Source organism: Orcinus orca, chromosome 1, assembly GCF_937001465.1.
Source record: "Orcinus orca chromosome 1, mOrcOrc1.1, whole genome shotgun sequence".
Taxonomy (NCBI): domain Eukaryota; kingdom Metazoa; phylum Chordata; class Mammalia; order Artiodactyla; family Delphinidae; genus Orcinus; species Orcinus orca.
In genome coordinates this window covers 51,812,662-51,822,695 of record NC_064559.1, presented here as the reverse complement: position 1 = coordinate 51,822,695, position 10,034 = coordinate 51,812,662, and the positions used below count along the sequence as shown (strand labels likewise).

The 10,034-nt window shown below is 43.2% G+C and overlaps 1 protein-coding gene across 5 annotated transcripts in view; it reads left to right on the top strand.

Moving 5' to 3' along the window:
* Positions 1-298: 298 nt before the first annotated feature.
* The window catches only part of SOAT1 (sterol O-acyltransferase 1), a 57,475-nt gene continuing 47,739 nt past the window's right edge, over positions 299-10,034 (top strand). For 3 of the 5 annotated variants that reach the window (XM_033428179.2, XM_049700941.1, XM_033428176.2), the window contains exon 1: positions 299-493. The gene's annotated coding sequence lies outside the window, so the exon portion shown is untranslated. The remainder of the gene's footprint in view (positions 494-10,034) is intronic. The other 2 variants (XM_033428177.2, XM_004269809.4) reach the window with 2 other exon arrangements.

Here is a 10,034-nt window from a genome sequence, read left to right as displayed (position 1 = left end):
CGCTACCATGCAGGGCTCCTTTTCGGACAGGCAGCAAGTTGCCTCGGTCCCATTTCTGCAGAACATTGAATCGCTGGGGTAGAAATGGAAAGCAAGCTACTGTCGCGGGAATCAAGGACTACTCGCGCAAAGCTTCCCGCTTAGTGGGCCAAGGCCAGCGTGGGTCTCTAGCCCTGGGAACCCCGCGCACTTGGGGAGGGGCGGGGCGGCCGTGGGCGGTGGGCGGAGCCTGACGGCGGGCAGGAGCACCAATGAAAGCCTCAGCCGGCGCTGGCCGTGCGCATGACGCTGCGTAGCGGGCTGCGAGGCTGGGGGCGGAGGGGCTGGGGAGTTGGGCGCGTTATATTCGTTTGCTGTTGGGCTGGTGGCGTTGGCGGCCTGGGGCAGCCGGGAAGCGAGCGGCTAGGAGCCGACCTTCTTGCCAGCCGCGCTGTGACGGCTTCTCGGCTTTGCCTTCCTTGCTGAGGTCCCCGCTGCCAGGCTCCGGCCCCAGGTAATGCCCATGCTCCCCAGTCCCCTCCTCACTTCCTGCCAGGGTCCACCCGCCTCTGCCGGAGAAGAAGGGGAGAGAAGTGGCGGCTGCAACTCTGGCCCGGGGGCCTGGCCTTGTCCTGGGCTGAGGGGAGGGGGAGGCTCCGCGAGTCCTGGGCAGTTTGGGGGATGGGGCGGGCGGGAAAGTTACCTTCGGGCGCCGGTATGGCTGGCAGCCTTTTAAACCTTGGAGGTTTGTTTGGTGTCCCCCCAAATCCTGTGATATCTCTCAAGCCAGTAGTAAAGAAAGTTATGAATTAGAATACATTTTATTCCTTAAAAAGCGAAACCAAAAACGCACTCAGAGTGTCAGCTTCTGACTGATTTTAGGGGAAAAAAGTGTGAAGGGATAGGTGGTACTTCAAGACATCGAAATCTGGATACCAAAACCTTTAATCAACTCATTTTATTTTGAAGTATTAGGATGTGATTAAGTTTCTGTCATTCTTAAATGTTAATAGCCATGCAGTTTAAATGATATGTATGTTTAGAAGTTATTTGTAAGCGAGAAACACCTATAAGCTCTCAGGTGGGTGCTGTTTAAACTAATTTTTTTCCAGAGTCCCTTGAATTCGAGTAGAATTCAACTCGAAGCATTCTTCTTTTTTTCCCCTTGCTTTAAGTTGGGCGGTATTGATGTTAGGGAAGTTGTGTGTTGTTTAGGCATAAGGATGGATTTTGAAAGGAGCTCTGATGCATTCAAGACTATTCCTTTAAAAATGCACGTGTCTCATTGCATCATGTGCTGCTAACTCTCAAGATTTCACATTCTTAGGATAAAGATCAAAACACTGCTGCCACTCTTATCTCCAGTTCAGTTTGAGCTATCTGGGCTCCAGCCACACCGGTTTTATTTTTGTTCTTCTAAGAAAGCCTCTTTCTCTTTACTATCTCCTGGTCTTTAGGGGTTTCCTTCACCTCTAATTGGCTCATTTCCTCTAATATCAGCCCTAATATCACTTTTTCAGGAAATCCATCCTGTGGGGGGTTAAACCCTCCTAGCGCTCTATTTTTCTTAGCTGCAGTTAATCATCAATTGTAATGAGCTGCGTTAGTTACTTAGATGCTTTGTTTCTTCTACTAGCATGTAAATTTCATGAAGGCTGGGCTAGTCCATCTTATTTAGGTCTTAGTTCGCAGGCTGGCCCAGCACCTGGCGCAATGAGAATGAATGAGTTGGAGGACAGAGGAGGGAACTTCTTTTTTTTTTTTTAATGATTGCTTTTATTTATTTTATTTTTGGCTGCATTGGCTCTTCGTTGCTGTGCGTGGGCTTTCCCTAGTTGCGTCGAGCGGGGGCTACTCTTCGTTGCGGTGCGCGGGCTTCTCATTGCGGTGGCTTCTCGTTGCGGAGCATGGGGTTTACGCACGCGAGCTTCAGTAGTTGTGGCACGCAGGCTCAGTAGTTGTGGCGCACGGGCTTAGTTGCTCCTCGGCATGTGGGATCTTCCCGAACCAGGGATCGAACCTGTGTCTCCTGCATTGGCAGGCGGATTCTTAACCACTGCACCACCAGGGAAGTCTCAAGGAGGGAACTTTTGAATGAAAAATATTAACTAGAGATTACCTGTTTCCTTTGGGAAGGAAAAGGAAAAAGTTTTTAACAAAGGCCAGTTAACAAAATTTATTTATGGAATTTATCACATAGGATAAATGATTATAGTGACCATACAGGTGTAAATGAGAATTTGTGTTCTTTAGTTTTGCTAATTGATAAGCCAGTTCTTTGATATGTAAATATAGGGTTGTACTAGGGCAAACCTTTATTTGGAAAGAAGAAAGGGAACCTTTCTTCTTTTGAATTTGAATTGTATCTGTTTTGAATTCTTTTGTTTTGAATTGTATCTGTAAAGTGTTTCTCTTTACCCCTACGGAACCTGGGAGTGATGTAACAAAGTCTTCACCTAGAGTAGGTGTTCCTGTTCAATGTTTCTTTTTTTTTAAAATAGATTTAAATGTGCTTTTGAAAGCTTTATTAATAAGGAACACTGCAGGCAGGCTAACGTGAACACTTCTTTCCAACGTGATTCATTTTAGTGGTTCAATCCAATTCTTTTTGTTTCGCTTTCTTAAGGCAAGTTAGATACTACCACACTGAACATTCCAAAACCAGTGAACTGGTTGGATTCTTAAGAAATAATTGTTCAGTGTGTTGTATTTTTAAAATAGCTAGTCAACTTTATGCCACTTTGGGTGTAAATGTTTCTGCTGCCACTTACTGTCATGTGACTGAGTTTAGTAGTGTTTCCGAATCTTTTGAACCTTTTAAAATGGAAATTTTAAGTGAGGTATGTGATGCACTGACCCTGGCACCCAGCACTTTAAATGTTACTGACATGATAAACATGAGTGCCTATTTCCTTTATTGCTGCACCTCTTGTGAGACTAGTCTTATGATCATGATTTTCACTTCCTCAACTCATTTTGCAACCCAATTCAATATGTTTCTTTCTCTCTCTTCCTGAAACTTCCTTCTTCCTGAAACTAATTATGCATGTAAATTGTAGCTACTAATGTCCCCAGATTGTGAAATATTCAGTGCCCCATGCTCTTTTTTTTTTCTTCCTGTATTTTTTTGGTCCTACCTGAATTTTCCATGGTATTGACCGTAGGTTACCTCTTGTATCTTCTAACTTGATTTGGAACATTGCTTGCTCCTGGTTCTCCTCTAATCTTTCCTAGGCCTTGTTTTTTTTTTTTTTTACAGTTCTTTAATTGCCTTGTAATATTGGAAAATGTTAACCACTTCTAAAATGAGATAATAGTGGGAATTCCCTGGCGGTTCAGTGGTTAGGACTCTTTCACTGCTGTGGCCTGGGTTCAATCCCTGGTCAGGGAACTAAGATCCCTCAAGCCATGTGGCATGGCCAAAAGAAAAAAGGGTTAATAGTATCTGCCACATAGATTGTTGTGAGGATTAAATGAGCCAAAGTAAGTACTAGGCAAATGTTAGCTTTGTTATTTCCTAAGTAATCTCTTTTCTTGACTTATGGCCTCTCCCTGAGACTTCCTTCCTGTGCTTGGCCTTAGCTGCTGCCTATACACCAATGAATCCCACATCTCTCTCTTTAGTCCAGATTTGTATATTCATTTGCCTGTTGGCGATAATCACTTGGCTGACTCACCGGTATATCATATCGAACTTATCTACTCATTTCTCTTCTCCTGTAGTTACTTAGCTTAATGGCACACCCGTAGGCTTAGTTAGGAAACTCACTTGGGATCTGTATTTCCAACTGCCTTCTGGATGTAGGCACCTGGATATCTCATAGATGCCTCAGCTTAATGTTTGTAAATTTATCCGATCTCTCTTATCTCTTCTTCATGAAATCATTTGTCCATTTAAGAAATACATGTCATTTGAGCGTTACTTTAGGCCCTTATCAATTGCGAGAGCTCATTGTTCTCCCTGTTATCCAGGAGGGCAAAATTTCCCCCTTTACCCCTCTTGAGTTCTCTTTTTTCCCCCCCAGTATTTGCTTTTTTATTCTGATAAAATATACATATCATAAAATTAACCTTTTTAAAAACAATTTTATTTTATACTGGAGTATAGTTGATTTAACCCCTCTTGAATTCTTGACAGGAGGTAGATTAACAGGAGAAAAAAGAATCTTTGATTCGTGTGCGTGGAGGTCTCATAGAAACAAGACCTAAGAAGTGGCCAAAGTAGGCAGCTTTTATATGTTTTAGACCAACAATAAATTAGAGAGGAATTGACAGGACAAAGAAGCTTAGGTTTGGGTGCTTAATTAGTAAGGAACTTAAGCAAAGTTTGGGCTTGGTTAGTAAATTAGCAAAGAAGTGGCAGGTGTTTCCTTATACAGGTCTCTGGGCCCTGAACTCCCCATCTCTGGTGATAAGGGTGTCTTTCTACCTTCCATTACAGGAAGGGCACCTTTTATGTGGGAGATTTATTTCCTGTTTTCAGGGAGACAGAGAGGAGGGTCACAGTCTCCCCCTTGCAACCGCTCTTTCTTCAAAATAGTCAGTATGCCACTGAGGCATATTTTGGGGCAGCCCGCCCTGGGCCCCATCACTGCCAATAGCACATCCTCCACATTGCTGCCTGAGTTCTTACTAAAAGACAAATATCAAGTCAGACAGATATAAGTCACCCTCTGTTTAAAAGCCTCTATCAGCTCCTTGTTTTGTGTGTTAAGTTCCAAACTCCTTAGAATTGCCCCTAAGGACCCTTGACCTTTTGTCCTTGCCCTTCCATTTACCCTGTGCTCCAGCCTTTTCCTTCTCTTCCTTTAAGATTTAACCTAGATTTTACCTACTTCTCGAAACCTTTCCTAATTGCCCCTAAGCTCTATTGGGCATCAGGCCTGTATTCCCTTCATGTACATACATCTAAATTACTGTTCTGTAATACTCCTATAATTATGTTTTTATATCTTTCTCTTAGTAGTTTTTCATTCCTTGAGGGCTTAGACTGTTTAATCATCTTTGTATCCCAGGGCCTGGCATGTAGTAGATGTCAATAAAATGTTTGAAATAATGGCTCTGTCACCAAGGTCTGTACATGTTCATGTTTTCAGAGTGCTCTTCATCTGGTTCTGTTTTGATGCCTGGCAAACCTCTATGTCTTCTTTGAACTCTGGCTCTAATGTCACCTCCATGAGGACTTATGCAACTTCTCTAAGTGGTTGGTTGTGCCTTCTCTTGACACCGTGTGTGCGTAAGTGTGTGAGAACAGTTAATGGGGTAGACCTCTGTATTATTTACAATACATCTAACATCATTGTAGAAAGAGGTGCTTAAAATACATGGATTTTCAGATAATTGACACGTACCTTTTAAGTGTCAAAACTTAAAAAAATTGTTTTTCAAGGCAAATTAAAATTTTTGTCCTTGCCTTCTATGTTTAAAGTACCGTAGCGTTTTACAAGATGTGCCAGGGTCATTAAAGCATGAACTTCAGGGGAGTTCCATGGTAGTCTAGTGGTTAGGATTCCAGGCTTTCACTGCTTGGCCCAGGTTCAGTCCCTGGTAGGGGAACTAAGATCCTGCAAGCCACGTGGCACGGCCCAAAAAACCGAAAACCGAAAAACAAAAAAAACAGCATGAATTCAGCAGGTCTGCTTTTTTTTTTTTTTTTTTTTTTTCTTTTTGGCTGCGTCGGGTCTTAGTTGCAGCATGGGGGCTCTTTCATTGCCGTGCTCGGGCTTATCTTTAGTTGTGGCCCATGGGCTCCAGAGCGCATGGGCTCTCTAGTTGTGGAGGCGTGGGTTTAGTTGCCGTACAGCATGTGGAATCTTAGTTCCCCAACCATGGATCGAACCCATGTCCCCTGCATTGGGGGTCAGATTCTTAACCACTGGACCACCAAGGAAGTCCCTGCAGGTCTGCTTTGATACAATAATGTGTTGGGGGACTCATAAGAAACATAAGCCCTTTAACCCTACGTGAAAAGACCTATGGTTGCTTTCTCTTTTTTAAAGTTGATTCCTACTTTTAAAGTTTTCTTTCTTTACGGTTGTCTATAATTATGCTTCTGGTTGTCACTACTTTTTTCTGTGTGAATTGGGGACAGGATTACCTACCTCACAGGGTTATTGTTAAGTTTAAAGGAGGTAATGTATACAAAGATCTTATCAGAAATTGTAGCCAGTGGTAAGTACACATTAAAAGGAACTTACCAGCAATTCTAATAATGTTTGTTCTAATTATTTGAATTGTTTCAGGAGAAAAACCTCTCAAGTTTGAGAGATTTTCCAGGGAAGTAAAAGTCATGGCATTTGTTAGCAAACTGTTTTTCAAAGTCTGTTAGACAGCGTGAGTTTATAATTGGGTCCAGAATGGCAGATGCTGATGAAAAGTCTTAAGCTCTAGAGCGGATCATTTTTATGTACATCCATACAACTTAAACCCCAAACTGGGGTCTATGTTTATCTTTTAGTGTTAACAGGTAAAGTAAGAAATGAACATGAGTTCCAACTCTCATACTATCCTCTTGATGATTGTTGCATGAACATGTGAAGGGAAGTTGTTTTATTTCCTTACTGTGTATGAAAATGCTTGATAACCATTCATGCATGTATTAAGTACAGACTCTTCCAGGCAAAGTTCTAGATAGTTGGATAAAATGGTGAACAAGTCAAAATTCTGCTTTTCATGGGGATTAGTCTTGTGGGGTAGACAATTAAAACTATAATGTATTGGGAAATAAGTGCACTGAAGAAAAATAAAGCAGGGTAAGGGATAAGACTAACAGGGTGTGAGAGTGTTTATTTTAGTTGGGGTAGATAGGGGAGTCCCTGGGGAGGGGACATTTGAGAACTTGAATGAAGTGAGGGGGAAATCCTTGAGGGAGGGTGTCTGGGGGAGATAATCCAGATAGAGGAAATAGCGGACACCTTTAAGTGGGAGTGAACGTGGCTTGACCAAGAAACGGCAGAAGGCCAAAGTAATGAGAATGCGCAATGAGAATTGTAGTCGGAAGTGGGAGGTGAATGGCAGATCATGGAGGAGTTACTAGACAATGGTGAGGGCTTGGAACAGAATTCAGTGCCTGAAGGATTTTGAGCCAGGGGAATGACCTGCTCAGATTTACCTTTTAAAAGGGTACTCTGGGGCTGCCCTGGTGGCGCAGTGGTTGAGAGTCCGCCTGCCGATGCAGGGGACGCGGGTTCGTGCCCCAGTCCGGGGGGATCCCACATGCCGCGGAGCGGCTGGGCCCGTGAGCCATGGCCGCTGAGCCTGCGCGTACGGAGCCCGTGCTCCGCAATGGGAGAGACCACAACAGTGAGAGGCCTGCGTACCGCAAAAAAAAAAAAAAAAAAAAAAAGGGTACTCTGGGCCCTGTGTGACCAGAAGGGAGAAGATGAGGAGAGACCAGTTAGGCTACTACAGTGAGAGGTAGCGGTGGCTTAGACTGTGGTGAAGGTGATGGATGTGGTGAAAAGTTTAGAATGTGATTTATATTTTGAAGACAGAGTAAAATGGACTTGCTGTTGGATTCATTAAGGGAAAGTAAAGAATCAAGGATAACTTTGGGTTTTTTGTTTTTAATCTGGGGAAAGACTGACTGCTAGTTCCATTAACGGAATTAGGAAAGACAGAAGAATGGAATTGGAGGGAACATCAGTAGTTCAGTTTTGGTCATGTTAAAGTTTGAGATGCCTGTAAGACATCTACCTACATGAAGGTGTCCAGTGGGCCTTTGAATAGGAGTCTGGAGCTCAGGGAGGTCTGGACCTGCTGAGGAAAGGAGGGTATCACAGTAAGTTAACTGGTGGTGATCAGAGCGTTAGACGCTAGAAATGAAAATTATGGACATGGTGCAGTTGTTGGTAACAGTAAGTTCTAGGGGAAGATGTGACTGGGACATAAGAACAGCTTTTTGGAGAAAGGAAGAAGTCAAGGAGCTTGGAGGGCAGGAGCTTGGATCTAGTACATAAATGTTGAAGTGAAAGAAGTGTGGAAGAATTGGTGGAAGGGAGAAAGGGGAGTGAGTGAGGTGTTCACATCCTCAGTAAAGGAGGGGAGTGATCAAGAAGACAGAACATACAACAAAGAGAAGTATCAGGTGTAATAATCCGGCTGAGGTATTTAAGGAAGGGAACGAGGAACGGCGACCTGGAAGTAAGAGGAAACGAGGAGGATAACTCCGCTCCTGTGTTAATAGGAGGGCAAGAAAAAACTATGGTACACCTCACATATAAGGGCAGTGATCCATGTCAGCACCTAGAAACCACTTAGAATTAATTACAGTTTGAATTTTTGACTTTGCAACAGCTAAAATAGTCTGGCTAGCTAGTGTCTAGATTGGTAAGGGGGTGGATTCACAGTCCTGAATGAGTGGTCAGAACGTTCAGCTCTCCTTCATCTCACCTGGATGACTGCCAGGGTGTCCCTTTTTTACACTCTTGCCCTCCTTGTGGTCTGCTCTCCACACAGAGGCCAAAGTGATCCATTTGTGTAGAGAAGGAACAGTTGAACTGAGCATTACTGTAATTTCCCTCCATTTTCTGCCACAACAGCCATGTACTGTTACTGACATGCATGGCAGGAGGAGCTCAATTCAGACACCATCTCATAATCTTATGATTTACATGATACGAGGATTTGGTTAAAATTGAGGTGAGGCGTAAGTAATAGTTATCCTTCCTAACATCTGTATGTGTGACAATAACAAAATTTGTTAATGCTTTCTTGGAAGCCACGTGGTGTTTGAGCTGCATTTGAGGAAGTGTATAATTATGGAACTTTATTTACCCTCATCTAGCACATATTAAGAGCAAACACAAGTAGAATTTGAGGGATGATATGACTGTGTCATTTAGCGTACAGGGCATAGATATGTAGGGATCAGATTCACTTAATTTTTTAAGCTAGGTTGTTAATAGAATATTGGCACTCTAGTGTGTATTATCTTTGTGTGTGTGTGTGTGCAGTAGTATTTTAAACTTTCTAGATGAAGAAACAGATTGAGAGGTTGGAGGATTTACCTGAGGATGCAACATGATGGAGCAGAGATGTTAACTTACCTCTTGGTGTTGTGATACCAAATCTTGTGCTTTCGCCACTGTGTTATGGTTCTCTCTTCCTGCTAATGGAGGAAATTGAGGCCAAATACCATAGACTATGACATAAAGCTTTTTATGAAGAGTTAGTGTTTTCTTCTTTGGCTCACTTCTAAAATGTCGATGGATCTATGGCAGTGTAATTGTGCAAACTCAGTACCTGTGCTTTAGCTTTTTTTTTTTTTTTTTGAGGTACGCGGGCCTCTCACTGTTGTGGCCTCTCCCGTTGCGGAGCACAGGCTCCGGACGCGCAGGCTCAGTGGCCATGGCTCATGGGCCCAGCGGCTCCACGGCATGTGGGATCTTCCCGGACCGGGGCATGAACCCGTGTCCCCTGCATTGGCAGGCGGACTCTCAACCACTGCGCCACCAGGGAAGCCCTTTTTTCACCTTCTGATCAGCAAGAGAGAACTGATTTCTCACTGAGTTGATACAGTCTCAGCCAAAAGCAAAGTAACATTATTTTAGTTAGCCTGTATTGCTTGCTTTATGTGATAAATGTATAATTGTTTATTTCAGTTACTGAAATATTCAAAGTAGGTTTTGCATACCCTTAGTCTAGGGGGCCCCCGCACCCCCAATTAAGAACGATTGTTGTAGGTCTTATTGTTGAGTAGAAGGTATAAAGCTGTTAACAGTGAAGATGATGCTCATTGGCATTCTGCCAGCATACATTTTCCTCTGAGTTTAGAGAACTTATTACTCAGAATAATTGGTTGTGGTATTAACTGGTACATCACTTTCTGTACTAATACATACCTATCATATTCCAGATACGCCCCACTAGATTTTGGGAATTCAAAGAGAAGATACCATTTAGTCCCTGTCTTTAAGAAGCTTATGCTGAGTGTAAGAGGCAGATAGTATTGCTCACTGAGTATCTTAGTGTGACAGGATGTACTGGGTGCAGTTGGACCACAGGTGAGATGAGAGATGGTGGTCAAAGAAACCTTAGCAGATGAGGTGAGTCAA